The following is a 16,730-nucleotide window of genomic DNA, read 5'->3' as shown; positions in this document are numbered from 1 at the left end:
GGGGGGGATGTGATGAAATGATACCTTTAGCTAGAAGGGCTCCTTAATGACATTTTAATTAAAGGTATTTGTATTGGAATATAGGTATGAATTTCATCTTAATTTTTAAAGTCAAAGGAAAGAAAACAGATGTGACCAAGTCAAGAAATGCATGAAAATATGAAAGAAGGGAAGAGAATGAAGGGGGGAGCAGGAGGAGGTCAGAATAATACAGAGTAAGCAAAGCTAGTCAGATAGATGCTACAGTTGGAATGTTCGTGTTCCTTCCAAAATTCATCCTAGAACTTGCTCCCAGGTGCATGGCTTTTATGAGCTGCTTAGGCCATGAGGACTCTGACGTGTGGACAGGGCTAGCAGCTTTAGGGAAGGGTTGATAGGAATTAGCCCTGCCCCCACATACACACACGCACGCTGCTCTTTTGTCTGTCCCAACATGTGAAGATGCGAGCTCAGGCTGCCATTTTGGAAACACATTCCCAGCCTTCAGTAGATGCAGTGCCTTGATCACAAACATCCCAGGTTCAAGAACTCTGAGAAACAAACCTTTATTATTTATGAATGCCCACTTCATTGTATTTTGTGATCATCACAAAAAACCAGACTAAGACTTTATTCCTCCTCTTTGCTGACTAAAAGACAAAAGCTTCAGCATTTATTGAAGAAGCACCATACCCTGTTTACAGGGAATTCACACACTGCTGGCCCATTAAGGAACCACTGGAACATTAGAGTAGATGCTGATAGTCATGTAGACTAGACTCTGTAGCTGATGCTGACCTGTTTTATGAGAAAGGTGTCCAACTGTGACTTTAGAAGATAGTGAACACTTGACTTTATGCTAAAGGTAAAGGAAAAGGATCTCTCTCATTTGGGATCCTGCCGGGAATGCCATTCTTCCTGGGGCAGGGGACATGAGAGTGATGGAAGCAGAAGCAATAGCCTCAGGTTGTGCCTTGCGGAGGAGCGAAGGGACCCTGTGGTGGCAGTGGCTGGTGGGCAGCTTCCTGGGAATACTGCTGACTGCTGTTCTCTTTATGATCCATGAAGGGATCTGTCCCGGCAGGCTCATTTGCAACAGGCCGCTGAGGAAGCATCAGCGCTTTCCGTGAATATTAGTTTTCTTTCTCTGGAGGGTAGGAAAAGGCAACTGAGGCTCGTAGACCCTGATTCCATTCTTCCTCACCCCCCTCCCGTTCCTGACAGGGATTCAATTTGCTTTGCCTGTCAGTGTCTAGGCCACACGTCTTTGGATGATCACTGAGCACACTCCTCTCGCCCCCGATCCCGAGGATGCTTCTAGCTTCCACATATACTTGAGATACAATGTGACAAGAATAGGACTTGAGAAATTTGGCAGCATCTTTATAGCTATTATATAATATGAACGTGGGGTAAGCCAACTGAGACTTGGGACTCTGACGTGTAGGAGACCATTTCTCTTGAATGCAAAGGGAACACACGGAATTAATGCTGAGAACAAATTTGCTAGTTTCAGGTCTGCCTTTGCTTTGTTTCTGACCCCGTGATAGGTGCATAATGGGTATTTAATCCATGGTATTAAGTTAATGTCACCTAGGAAAATGAGTCGCAGTCACAAATTTAAAACATAACTGAAGTATAAAGTTATTGTGTGGTCTGACCCATAAACAAGAACTAAAATCATATGTAACGTTAGTCAGGATGGAAACAAAACGTCCCTAGTTAGAATGAGATAAGCAGGTAGGATTATTTTACTTTTCTTATTTTCATGTCTGGGGATAGAAGTAGAATGCTGTACTCTTGGCGAGCTGACAGCCTGAAGTGACCTGCTGTTCTTCTCTGGCTTTCATGTTCTCTCCTGCAGGCTGAGGTGCTAGTGAGGTTGTGATGAGAGGTCTTCACACTAAGCACACGCAGAATGGGATGGCTTCTTGCTGAAACAACTGTGTTTGCTGACATTAGATGGAGGACCATAGAGTGTGTCTTGAATGTAATGTGGATGCTGTGTCTGACAGTCCCTTCCTCTTTAGCTGGATGGATTTTTCCTCCCCCGAATAATCACCCATTCTATTCTCAGGGTGCAATCAAGGGACAAGGTTCTCAGCACAAGGCCATGGCCATCCATGGACATGTGGCAGTTTAAGTAAGAATTGTCCCACAAAGTCTCTGGTATTTGGATGCTTGTTCCTCAGTTAGTGGCACTGTTTAGGAAGGTTTGGAAGGGTATGGCCTTGCTGACAGAAGTGTGTTATTGGAGATGGGATTTGAGAGTTTGAAGCCTTGCCCTAATTCCAGTTATTTCTGCTTTGAGCTTGCGGATGAGGACAGAAGTCCTCGGCTTCCTGTTCCAGCTGCCACGCGTGCTGCTTACTGCCACACCTTCCCACATGACGGACTCTGACTCTCTGAAGCTATCAGCCTGAATAAATTCTTGGCTCACAAATGCCTTCTTTGGTCATGATGTTTGATCCCAAGAACAGGAAAGAAAAGGCTGGGGCACATGCTGTGGTGGCCTCTGGAGAGAGTTGAGCAGACACATCAGCAGACTGAAGGTACAATATGATACTTTGACAGACCACCTGCTTCTCCAGTCACCAAGAACGGGGTTATTACACGTGTTCATTGCTTACTTGTGGTGTTCGACAGACTATTTCTGTTTTGTTTGTCTTGTTTGTGTACATATATTATTATCCTGGGACACGGGAGATCCAATTATTGGATGAGAATTTTTGCTCTCATCAGAGAAATAGTCGTTAAACACTTCGGGTTTTTCTGGCAAATGCAGGGGACATAGATGTGGAAAGTCCCTATCTGATGGATGCTGGCTGTGTTGGAACTTAGTGATTCTTTCAGGAAACTGTAGGTCCTTCCCAGTCTTTCTGCTATCTTTAATTAAGCCGGGCTTTTTTTTTTTTTTTTTTTTTTTTTTTTTACTGTATTCTCAGCAGTGTTCCTGCTTGGAGGATTCTTCTCAATTCATCCACCAAATCCCAAGCAGAATTGACTGCAAAGTAATACATAACCATTAGGTGTCGCTGTCTGACATAAAATGTTCTCAATAACAATGGGCCTGATTTCCATGTATTTTATAAAGCACAAGGTGAGACATTAAGATTGAAAACATTTTGAATGTTTTGTTGCTGTAGATAAGGAAACATATAGAATAATTAGGTAAATATTCGATTATAATTTTAAGGAAACACTATTTCTAAGTTTATTTTATTTTCAGGAGAAATGGCAAAAGAAAATCTCAACCCTTTAGACTCTGTTTTTCTTGACTTATTTCTGATTTCATCGTCTAAATTACATTTGCATATGTCTTTACTACTTAACACTTTGTTTAAATTGTGCTACTCGCCGCACATGGGCTATTCATGGACTTGGTGTGCTGTTTCGTTCATTAGAATGTTCTAGCTTCAGCCTCCGACATCACCTTGTCATCATCTACTTGCTGCCATAGAAAAGTTCAGGACTCCGTCCTCTGTGGAAGCGTCCTTGATCGTCCCAGAGAGAAGCCTTGTTTGCACCTCTGCCCGCCATTGCTTTGCGCTTCCAGTGGAGCGTTTCATTGGCATCAACTTAAACATTTACTCCTGTTTTGTCATAAAAGGAAGAACTGTGATAAAATAGCCAAAAGCCTAAGCATGGTGAGGCTAGTAAAGAAAACAAATGAATCACATAAGAATGGATAAGGGATGATTTCATTCTCGTTGGTTTTTTGAAGAATTGCCAGTTTACCAGACACTGGAAATTGGCCATACAATGACAATTAAAAGTAATGGCAAACGGCAGAGTATCAATGTGAGATGAAATGTAACCTACACAATGGTGTGGGGAGCCGATCAGTACAATTGATTTCCTGGCCATAATAATTGATGACACGATAAAGTAAACAGCTCATCAATGCCTCCACGGCTCTATTTAGGGCATCTTGCTCTTCAGCTGTGCTCTTGTGTATAGTAAGAATATCGTTAAAAATGCTCTGTCTTATATTCAATGTAGAAAATGTTTCCTCTTTCTACTGCGCTGATGATAAAAACAACAAGAGACAGAGTATTTAAGGGCCGTCTTAATTTTATTTTTCTACTGCCGGCTCTGGCAAAGCAACCCAGAGCAATGAGGTTCACTTTAGTTCCAAACTCCAAGTTACAGTCTGTAATTGCAGGGTGGTTAAAGGGGGCAGGGTCTCAATGCAACTGGTCGCATCGCCCTAGAAGCAGATAAGTGAGTGAAACAATACATACCTGCTTGCACTTAGCTCCTATTGTGCATTTTATAGCTGAGGAACTATGGCAATGGTATTATCCACAGTGGCCCAACTCCTCCTGTCCCTGTTTACATAACCAAGAACCTCCACAGACATGCCCACAAATAAGCTTAACCTAAACAATCCCTCAGTAAAATTCTCTTCCCACCCCACGTGATTTTAAATTGTGATAATTTGATAACTAAATCTAGCCACCACAAGGGAGCATGGTGGGTGGCCTATCAAGGTAGGAATGAAGAAGACTGGATTTGGACTTAGGCTTAACCACTCAGTCTTCCAGATATATGAAGATCCCATTCATTTCTTCGTCATTTGTTCTTCTGATCATCATTGGTAACCTGTCTGCCACTCTTCTTGCTTGTGAAAATGTGGCTATTTTAGTTACAATTTTCAGAGTAATCCAAAAGTTTGATAATATGCCCCAGCAAGAAAAGCTTCTAAAACCACAGCAAGCCAGCTGCTGTAGGACCACCTGCCCTCACTCACTGATATTCGCTTCCAAACTTCTGCAGCACTGAACAAACTCGTGGCAGTTTTAATCTTAAAAGTCATAGGAAATCATTTATAAAATTGGAGTAGCTGTTCATTTTATTGGAAACAATTATGTAGGGAAATTTATTCATTATTCATACCTTTGGTATTGCTTTAACCTTGTATGTCTAATGCTTCTTTTTAGAGCTTTTCCTGAATCTCAACTAAACCCCCTTCAGAATCATAAAGCATATAGAGAGATATCTAATGTGATCAACTCTTGACACCTAGTCCCTAGTTCCTTATCTAGCTTCTCAGTTTCTTATGAAAGTGCATAGACCATCAGAGACCCCTAGCCTTAAAAACTATGGAGCTGATACTCTGATTTGGCACTGTCTGGGATCTGGAATTGCCTCTGCTATGTGGATCTATGTTCTCCCAGACAAGAATTAGTGGGAAAGGCAAGGGCTCATCCACCTCCTTTTGTCTTCTCAGGGCTCCATCATAATGTGGGATTCCCCTCTTTATGCTGTGAATATCGTTGGTTAATAAAGGAACTGCATTGGGCCTACAACCTAGCTATAGGAGAACAGAGCTAGGCATGGAAAACTAAAATGAATGCTGGGAAAAGGAAGGTGGAGTCAGTGAGGCGCCATGTAGCCCCTGCCGGAGACATACCCCAAGCAGAACTGTATCCGGTAAGCCACAGCCATGTGTTGATACACAGATTAATAGAAATGGGTTAAATTAATATGTAAGAGTAATCCAATAAGAAGCTAGAGCTAATGGACCAAGCAGTGATTTAATTAATACAGTTTCTGTGTGGGTATTTTGGGTCTAAGAGGCCAGGAACAAACAAGCAGCCTCCTCCAACACCACTAAAGTTTCTCATTGATGGGATTAAATCTATTCTTTTGCTCCCAATCAGAACCTAAAGAAAACCCTATAAGATTTATATAAACCACAGCCTGGAGCTCTTTTAACATCAGTTTTTGATTGCCAACAAGCTAGACAGTTAGTGATTAACAAACAGTCTCTTTGGAGGCAGACTTGTAAGGGGCAGAGAAGTGCACAGGTGATAGGCAATGGTGCCTACCCGAGAGAGCCAACCCGACTGTAGACCAAGACAGTAGAGTATCGCTGTGAACTGATGATTCTAAAAACAAGGAGAGAAATAAGTTTGGAACATAAAGCACAGCAGCATACATATGCATTTCAGAGTTCATAAACATGCGCTCTGTAATCTCATTTATTTTCAAAGATGCGAGAACCAATGACTCTGTAGTAGCTATATGTACAACCAAGATCCAGGTTTGACTTCAAAATACCATTTTTTCAATACAGAAGGAATAAATATGGAATAAATAATTGGCTCTATGTCTAAGACAGGAAAAATACAAAAATCATATAGCATCTTAAAATAACTCTCTCACACACACCCAGAGAGGAGAATAATCTCCAAAAGGGCAACACTGTAATACGGAATAATAAAACAGACAATGATGATAGTGATAAATCATAATTCATAGAATTAAATAAATACAATGAATCCACACACATATAAAGAGTAAATAAATGAAACTTATTATTATAAACATTTAGAAACATTGATATGCTTGGTGGTAGTGGTACACACCTTAAATCCCAGTACTTGGGAGGCAGAGGCAGGCAGATTGCTGTGAGTTTGAGGTCAGACTGCTCTACCAAGTAAGTTCCAGAATAGCTAAGGCTGTTATACAGAGAAACCCTGTCTCAAAAAAAAAAACAAAAACAAAAAGAAAGGAAGGAAAGAAGGAAGAAAGAAAAAGAGAAAGAAAGAAGGAAAGAAAGAAAGAGGATGTAATAAAGAAATCATGGAAACAAATAATTGTTAGACAAACACCAACACAACATCTGTTGCAGATAGGAGCATTCCCCTGTGCTACAATTACTAGGTAAAGGTCTGAGGAAAAGAAGACAAAAAAGAATGAAACAAAAATGTTTGATGGAAATCAGGACAGTTGCATCATTTCAAAGAATATTTTAAGTAGATATTAGTTACAGGGTAGAAATGCTGAATTTATGAAAGACTATCTGAGCATCTTCAATGCTTTAGGTGTTCACCTGGTTGACAGGTACATAGACATATACAGGATTACATAAGTAAGTATTCATCAATCTGAACATAGAAGAACTATTAAATTTTCTCTAGTTATATTTCAACTTGTAAGCGTATAGTAAGCAAGGAAAGGGAAAACACTAAAACAAATGGATAATAAGACTGTTGTCTATTTGAACATTAAAAGAACTATATGCTAAGTATGGTGGCACACTAGGGAATTTGAGGCAGGATGAGATCATAAGTTTGAGGCCAAGATGGGTTACATAGTGAGATCATATCATCATCATCATCATCATCATCATCATCATCATCATCATCATAATGTATGTGTCAAAGATCTGACATTAAGACTAGGTCTATAGACACTACCACGTGAACCATATGAACATGGAGAGACTGGACACAACCATATTCAGTCAAATATCCAAGAAAAAACTGCCTCCAGAGCTGGAAGTCTGTTGTGGGGGAACAATGGGGGCTGCCCTTTTATTTGTCAATCATCAAACACGGTAAAAATGTCCCCTTGCCTGAATTTGTACAAGCAAGGAGAGAAAACACTGATTGAGATTCTTTTATAAAATACTGCAGTAACCTGACTGGTAGGAGCAAACTACTGCTAGCTGTATAAGTAAAAGGTCACCATGGTAAAAGAGCATCCAAAACACACCGGCTCTGAGTTTTTAAAAGTCAGAACAAACAAACAAACAAATGGATACCTGCGGTTTTCAAAGAGGTTATTGATCAAAACTGAACAAGAATGACCAATGTTAAGAAAATAAACAATAGAAATTATGACTCCAATTCAAAACGAAAGTCCACATTGAGACTATTAATGCAGACTGTTTTGTATAAAGAAAAAATTGAAAATTGTAAGAGAGAAAGTGATAGGTTTGGGATAGAATATGAGACTATGAATAATGGCGGCCCTTAGGCATGAGACTAGATGAGAAGCAGAACTAGAACCGTGTGTGTACTCAGACACACAAAGGAGTTCTGTACCTGGAATAAAAATACACACAATTGCAGACCAAGGAAGGCATTTCTCACAAAACGTATAAAGGGAGGGCCCTTAAGACTATACTAGTGGTCCCGACTTCTTTGCTCATGTTTTCCCTCCTTCTGCTCCTCATTGGGACCTTGGGAGCTCAGTCCAGTGCTCCAGTGTGGGTCTCTGTCTCTATCTCCATCCATCACCAGATGAAGGTTCTAGGATGATATGCAAGATACCACGAGGGGTGCACCCACCCACTGAGACAGTGGAGCTGATCTACTGGGAGCTCACCAAGGCCAACTGGACTGTTACCGAAAAAGCATGGGATAAAACTGGACTCTCTGAACATGGCGAACAATGAGGGCTGATGAGACGCCAAGGACAATGGCACGGGGTTTTGATCCTACTTAATGTGCTGGCTTGGTGGGAGCCTAGCCAGTTTGGATGTTCACCTTCCTAGATATGGACGGAGTGGGGAGGACCTAGGACTTACCACAGGGCAGGGAACCCTGACTGCTCTTTGGACTGGAGAGGGAGGGGGAGAGGAGTAGGGGGAAGGGGAGAGGGGTGAGAGGAGGGGGAGAAGAGTGGGAGGAGGGGGAGGGAAATGGGAGGCTGGGAGGAGGTGGAAATTTGTTTTTTTTCTCTCTTTTATCAATAAAAAAAAGACAATACTAGTGGAAACTCGAGTTTTTAGTACTAAAACACTTTAAAAATTTCAGGTTTACTTGCATGGACACACACACACACACACACACAAATAGATCATCTCTAAGCTATCACAGAGAACACTGATGGCAGATATAAGCAGAGAGTGGAGCCCAAGTGAGCTGTGAATTGGTGTCCAGTGGTATGTAGGAAAGAAAACAGAAAATGGCATGAAAGCTAAGCCAATGATGTTGCTAGTTTCATTAGAAAAAGAGAATCAGTTCAAATATGATTTTGAGATAAGTTGATGATGGTCATTAAAACTGGCACCTCATTTTCTAACTCACCAATATCATTCAGAGAAACAAAGGGTCTCATTAGGCGTATGTATAGATAAAACTGAAGGCCAAATGCTGTCAGAGAGTATGTCTTAGTCACTGAAGTTGGAGTAGATTGTAATAGTCTTCTTTCTGTTTGTGTATGTTTTTATAAACAGGAAAGAGGCACTAAAATGCAAATCAATCATCATAAAAACAGGTAATGTTTTCTTAGAGAAAAAAATGGCAGAGCCAGACGACTGCCGAAATAGTCAGCGAGGCTTGTTTTCTTATTGTCGATAACTATGGACGTCGAATAGGAATAAAACAAGAAAATCTCTGAACTTGTTTCAAAGTTCCAATAATATTGACAACACTTCAAGTTTCTCTCTTGTTTATGAAGCCATAAAATCTTTTTAGGCCATTAGACCTGCCTTAGGTAACACTGCAAACTTTCACAAAACAAGGCCTATTATCTTAAGGAGTCACCTGTAATGAGCAGTCTCCTGACTGTATTGGATTGTGAGGGTGATATTTAAGAGATTCGGGCAAAGATAAACAGACTATATTGGCTAGAAATTTTATTCTGTTCTTAAATTTAATCATGTGATCCGAGGAGTACCTCAATATGTTCCAAAAATGATTTTTTATCTAGAACACATAGAACTAAGTGGCTGAGAACAAAAACAACGAACACAGCAAACATCGCAACTACTTCTCAACAATTAAGTGGCTTGCTCACATCTGATCCTTGAGACCACATTGTCAGCTATCTAGATTTTGTCCTACAGTAGCTTAAAAAAAGAAAGAAAGAAAAGTCTAAGTAAGTTTATGAAAGGCAAAGAAGTATAGGGTTCACTAACTGTCCTAGATAAGAGCTGGTCAGCAGCCTCACCACCCATGTCTGGTTTTTGTTTTTATTTTTATTTTTTTTATAGAGTTTGCAACATAAGAAAAAGACAGTATCAGTTCCAAACGGTACCAGAAAAACAAATACAAATGATTAGTGTAGGAGGCTGCTTATTTGTTCCCAGCTGCTCAGCCCTGAAATAACCAGACAGAAACTGTATTAATTAATTACTGCTTAGCCCATTCACTCTAGCTTCTTATTGGCTAGCTTTTACATCTTAATTTAGCCCATTTCTATTAATCTGTATAAGGCCACATGGCTGTGGCTTACCAGCAAGGTTCTATCAGGCATCTGTCTCTGGTGGTGGCTACATGGCACCCCACTGACTCTGCCTTCTTTCTCCCAGCATTCAGTTTAGTTTTCCCTGCCTAGCTCTATTCTGCTAAGTCACTGGCCAAAACAGCTTCTTTATTCATTAACCAAAAAAAGCAACACATATATAGAAGGACTTCCCACACCAAATGACTTTCTCTTACATAGAGTAAGATAGAATATAATTGTACCCTCTTTACCAAGATGTCCATTCTGATTCACTGTATCTTTACCCTTGAACCATTATTTACTTTAAATATCCCATGCTCTGAAGTATAGAAATTTAAAAAATGAAAGAACCCAAATAAGAATGCTAATAGAGTGATAAACAAAGGATAGGATATAACTAAACACTAATGTTAGACTAGTATTTGGCAATATAGGGAAACTAGATAAGACTATTTCCTGTCTCAGGCTGAATCAAGATATACACTACAGAGGAACTAATCTATAAGTATAGTAATATGTAATTAGGAGTCATTTTATTGCTATGTTCTTTTAGCAGCAGTACAGTATTAGGTTTTCCTCTAGGCCTATTATGTTCTTGGCCACTTTAGCAGTACCAGGTATGGGTTCCATCTCATTGAGTGGGCCTTAAATGCAATATATTTTTAAGTGGTTGGATACTCCCATAACATTTGTGTCACTATTGCATCAGTATATCTTGCAGGCAGATCTCTGTGTTAGGTCATAGTGTTTGTAGCTGCAAGATATTGATGATTATTTAATGGCTGCTGGAAACAAGTTTTCCCTAATGAAATGAATATATCAGCCACACTCCATGGCAGGCCCCACACCCAGGAGTAGTTGGCCATTGTAAAATGGACTTTATGTGGGTTTTGTGAATTTTTTGTTTTATTTTGATATTTTTGTCTTATTTTGTTTGTTTTGATGAGGGGGTGGGGAGAGAGAGAACATGAACTTGGGTGGGCAGAGAGGTGGGAAGGATCAGGGAAGAGTTGAAGAGGGAAAAGAATAAGATCAAAATATAGTGTATGAAAAGAGTTTAAATAATTCAAGGAAAAAAGTAGAGCATATGCTCTCCTCCTTGTTAAATACACTTTGATCTTCCCATGTTTCTCACTCTAAGATCGGTTTCCTACTGTAAGCCCTGACCTACATCCTGTGTTATGTTGTCACACATCAGCATGGGCCAACAAAAGCCACAATGTCAGAGGGTTGGGAAGGAAGACGAAGAAGTTATCCATGTTGAAGATTGTCTAAAGACCATGGCTTCTTTTTCTTCTGCCTCTGCCTCTAAGTTATTTGACTTTGCTGAACTGATAGGTAGCTGTACACAAATGTGATCTGATTGCAAGAAAACTCTTATAAATAAAACTGGTGGGGAATTCCTTCTTTGTGCACCAGGTAAAAACTTGGGGAGCTCACTATAGATCGTTGTGGTGAGAATCAGCTAGCAGAGATTACAGAGGAGAGATTGGCTCAGAGAGGGAGGTACCCACTGTACTTCGCCTAGAGTGGGAAGAGGGCTTGATGCTAAATTTGAACAGATAAAACAAATGTTCCAGTTCATCAAAAGGCCAAGCATAACTGAATAGAAGAGGGAGCAAGCGTGAGGATAAGACAGACGAGCTCTGAAGAGTTATCAATAGCAACCACAAAATGGCAGCCAGCTCTCTAAAAGGCTTGACAAATTAGCAGAAAACAGGTAGCTTAACTGCACATGCATGGCAAATCCAGAGCACCCAAGAAGAATCAAGTATAGCACAAATGAAACTTTGTGTAATTAAAATTATTATTTCTAACTAATGAATTTAGTGGTTAATTTGGAGAGAAAGTCCCTGTGTGAGGCAGAAATGTGGGGGAAATAGCAAGAGTTGAGAATCACTGGAGAGGAGATAAGGTCAGCTTCATAGGACTCACTGTGTTTGCTGAAGAGGCTCCGGAGAGGGAGAAGAACTGCAGCAAGGACTGGGGGGGGGGCTGCTGTGGGGAACATTGATTAGCTAAAAGTAGGAAATGACCTTGATTTGAAAGAAGTGCTAAATAAATAAATCTGTACACTGGAAATGCCCACCAGATTTCAGGAAGTTGCTGAAAAAGACATTTCTAGCAAATAAAAAAATATCATGTTCTCTTTTAAGAAAAAAAAATTCCTAAGTTAAGAAGTAGAGGCAAATTTAGGATCCTTTTCTGTGCGGTTCTGAACTTGGCTTTCTATTGGCTAAGCTATTTTATAGGTCTGTAGTTGTAAGCATCAACATACAGGTTTCTATCTGGTAGACAGATGCCCCTGAACAACACTGTCCATTACTCTTAAGCCATTAAATAATTGTGCATATAACCCAGCAGTTTTGTCTTGATGCTTGCTATTAAATTAGCTGTGCACACATTCTATCTTGTATCTTCTTTAAATATAAAAAAAAAAGGGTTTGTTGGGGGGGGGTTTGGAAGTCTTTGTGACCATCAGTTTGGAACTATCTGTGGAAGCCCGGATGGACTCTGGGGAGGGCAGATGTTGCCTTTGGTTATATAAATACCAGTGAACATACAAGGCCAATGATACCTTCCAACCAAAACAACTTCTATTTTACAGAGAAAACTAGGCCATATACGAGTGAAATTGTGTCATGATTCAAGATTTCCTGTCTTCCTGAGTGATGGGGTTACAGAATCCATGATAATATCTTAGTAAAGTACACAAGTACTACTGTCTGGGGGACCAGCCTCCATCAGTGCAGGGCTCAAGGGGAAATCCACAGAATGGCATATTATGACTATTTTTTTTAAAAAAATCTTTATTCTTCCTTATTTTTCTTCTTCATGTTATCCTTCTCTTTCTTTCTATTTTTCCTTTTCCAGCTTATATACCCCAGTGAAATCATTTAAGAAATATAAAAATTACAATGTGGTTACATTCTGTTTTAAGTGAATGATTACAATGAACACAAGTAAAAAAACAACAACAACATCTTTTCCATATCCCTTAACATGATTAAAAAAACTGCTGGGTTATATGCACAATTATTTAATGGATTAAGAATAATGGACAATGTTGTTCAGGGGTATCTGTCTACCAGACAGAAACATATTACAGGTGAAAAGCAAATAATTCCAAGAACCCATGTACATTCATACCCAAATAACTTGTTATACATTTACAGTGTAGGCAAAAAAGTGTTCTTTTCCTGGCAGGCTGCATTTTGCAGTTACAAAGGAAGGACCAATGTCACCTTATTACTTATCTTGAAAGGTATTCTCATAAGGAATCTTAAAGGAATCACAAACCCAAACTTTTAGACATGAAAAACAATTAGTCAGATCCACTTTAAATCTTTAGGGTGTATAGCCACCCATCAATAGTTTTGTATATCAGGAGATTGAAGGAGGAAATGGATACAAAAAATGAACCTTCACCTTTAGTCATCAACCAATCCTAGCAAGAAAGGCATGTCAGCTAGTAATGATTGGATGGCTTTGTTTTTGTTCCTTGACCTTAATGAGTTCCTCGTTCAACTATGAGTCTTTCTAAAACTTTAGATTGTCTTTTTGGATTTTTCTTCTCAAAACTATTTGACATAAACATCTTAGTTTAACTTTAAGTTATTTTCAAAGCTTTGTTACAGCTATGATGCACTCTAAAACCTGTGAACACATCTCCCAAGATTAAGGATAAAAGAATCTATGTTAACTGGCCTACTGGGACTCAATTGCTTTTCTTAATAATTAATATAAGCCACACTCTATATGACTCTTCAATACAAACTTGTCTGTTCTGTGTGACACTTCCTTGTTTAATTTTTAATAATCAAAACTCTATTTAAAATAACATTATTATCAGTTAGACAGTATAGTTTAGGAGGAAATCATCTTCATAAAAATTCATAGGTAAAAATGCCAAGTAGAATGGGCTATTTCCATGAGATAAACACACTACATTACAGGCAAGGAGATCTTCCCACACCCGTTCACTGTGGAGGCCCAAAAATGTGAGCCTATTTTTACCTTGTCTGATGGGCAGAGAGTTTGGAGGTTGCTCAAAATTGTTGACAAGTGTAGTTACACATCCTGACTCAGGATGTGGTTACATGGTTCTTTGGACATTAAAATGGTTCATACAAGTAGATCCATTCCATCCTGAAAGATGCTCCTTTTGTAATATGAGGTTACCTGGGGGATGGTTGTCTTTAAGATACTTGGTCTAGAGTGAATTTACTGCCTAAGCAACAAAATGCTAATCACTTGATGTCTCAAAGTGTTAAAGCAATTAACTGTTCAAGTTGTCCTTTGTATCACGTTAAAGAAGTCTTTTGTTGCCTTCTTCCCCCTTTTTGTTTCAGAGTATAAAATTGTATGAAAAATTAAATATGGGTGATTTCAGTATTCACTGGAACTCCTGATACTATTCTATGTTTTTCTGTTTTATTATTTTCACATCGTTATACTCTTTACTTAAATGTCTAATCCCCATGCCCCTATCCTGACAATTGATAATTTTGTTGAGGCTGGTCCCCGACAATTTGCACCATACCAGATACCAGAGAAGATGGCAGCGGCAAACATGTGAAGACACAGCAGAAGCAACAGACACTCTGGGGTCTGGGGTCTTGGGTCCTTGCCTATCTGAGATTCAACTGTCTGGAATTTGCCTTTTGGTGGGTTGACACCCTGAAATCAGCTGCCATCTGCTGCTCCTCTGACATGGCGACCTGCATACAAATATCTTCCAGTCACTAATTTCATTTTGTCTTTGCAATGTTGGGCTCTAAAATTATATTTTAAAAAACAGTGTTTTTAATACCTAAAACTCTCTTTGTGAGTTCCCAGAGGACTTCTGAAAAATTCACAAGGAACTATATGAAGAGAAATATTAAAAAATGTGTTTGGCTAGCTCCGTATTTCACTATTAACACTGCTGCAAGAAGTGTGTGGGAAGAATTGTCAAATCAAAAGACATGTGTAATTTTTCCTTGTTAAGTTTGGAAATGTAAAGTGCTATTAATACAAATATTTCAGGAACTACATATTTTATAGGAAAGGAAAGCCCCTGAGACCTGTCATTGTGCTCATTAGTTTTGCCAGCAGAGGAAACTTTGATCATAAAATTTAAAAATAGTCACGCAGTGTGCCCCAATAGTAGGTATTATTTTTTATTCTGATACCACTGACCACTGTAATGCATTTTCTGCACTCATTATTAAACAATTTATAGCTTACCTGTAATGCTTGTTTGAATGTTCTTTTGTATGCCACAAACAGAACTTATTTTAAAAATGTTTTACATTATTCTTCTCTCCTACATTATATGTCAACTGAAACTTCTCCTCAATCCACTACTTCCAGTTATCCCTCCATCTCCCGTTTCCCCAAGACCTACTCCTCTTCCTTTTTCCTTTAGAAAAGAGCAGGCCTCCCAGGGATACCAACCAAGCATGCTATAGCAAGTTACAATAAGACTAGACATGTACCCTCCTATCATAGCTGGATGAGGCAACCCAGCAGGAGGGAAAGGGACCCAAGAGCAGGCAGAAGAGTCAGTAATATCTCCCTATCCCACTGTTAGGAGTCCCACAAGAACACCAAATTACATAGTCATAGCATAGGTTAGGTTCATGCAGGCTCTGTGATTATCACCAGTCTCTGTGAGCCCCAATGAGCCCTGCTTAGCTGATTCTGTGGTCTGTGTTCTTGTGGTGTCCTGAATCCTTCTGGCTCCTGCAATCCTGCCTCTCTCTCCTCTGTAGGGCTCCCTGAGATCTACCTAATGTTTGGCTGTGGGGTGTGTATACACCTGCTCCCATCAGTTGCTGGGTGATGCCTCTTTGATTACAATTGGGCTAGGCTCTGATTGGTCAATGAGTATAGCAGAATGTCATTAGGAATCATTTAATTGACCTTTTTTCCTTGCCAATTGTGTTTGGTTCTACCACTGGTCTCTGGGATATCCAGCCTCTGGTTCATGGCTATCCTGACAGTATGAGGCATGGTTTTTTAGTAGGATCAGTCATTGGTTGGCCATTTCCACAAGTTCTGCACCAACATTACCCCAGCACATCTTGCAGGCAGGACACATTTGTAGGATGAAGTTTTTGTGGCTGGGTTGCTGTGTCTGTTCCATCACTAAAAGACTTGCCTGGTTGCAGAAGACAGCTGACTTAGGCGTCATATTCCCTATTACTCCAAGTCTTTCTAGAGTGTATTTTAAACAAAGGATAGCTTCAGAGCCTAAGTCAGGGTGTACACTTTATACAATGGATATGCCAAGGAGCAGGGACTGGAAGCCAGGGGAAATGACTCAGTGAATAAAGTGTGCAAGCATGGGGACCTGAGTTTGGATTCATATCATCCACTTAAAAAGCCAGGCATGACCCATACTTCTGTGCCCTACACTGGGAAGATGAAAAGCAATAGAATGCCTGGCACTGACTGGCCAGTCAGCCTCACTCAATGAGTTCTAGGTTCAGTAAGAGAGCCCTTCCTCAAAAAAGAAATAAGTGATAAGAACAAAAAAACAAACATTGACATCTGGCCTCTGTATGCAAGTACACCTACACACACATATGTATGCACACATGTAATGTGCACATACTCATGCACATGTACACTACTATCCCCATACACAAACCAAAAAGAAACAAAAACTTGAATACACTTGAACAGACATTTCTTAATTCTCTTTTTAAATTTTGTCAATGAACAGTGCTGGGAGTTCCAGGATTCTTTTCATCTTTATCTTAGTTAATGTTACTATTGCTATGACAAATACCATGACC

The sequence above is a fragment of the Microtus pennsylvanicus genome, chromosome 14 (genome assembly GCF_037038515.1).
Source record: "Microtus pennsylvanicus isolate mMicPen1 chromosome 14, mMicPen1.hap1, whole genome shotgun sequence".
NCBI lineage: Eukaryota > Metazoa > Chordata > Mammalia > Rodentia > Cricetidae > Microtus > Microtus pennsylvanicus.
The sequence above is the reverse complement of the archived record's forward strand: the minus strand, read 5'-3'. Positions refer to the sequence as shown.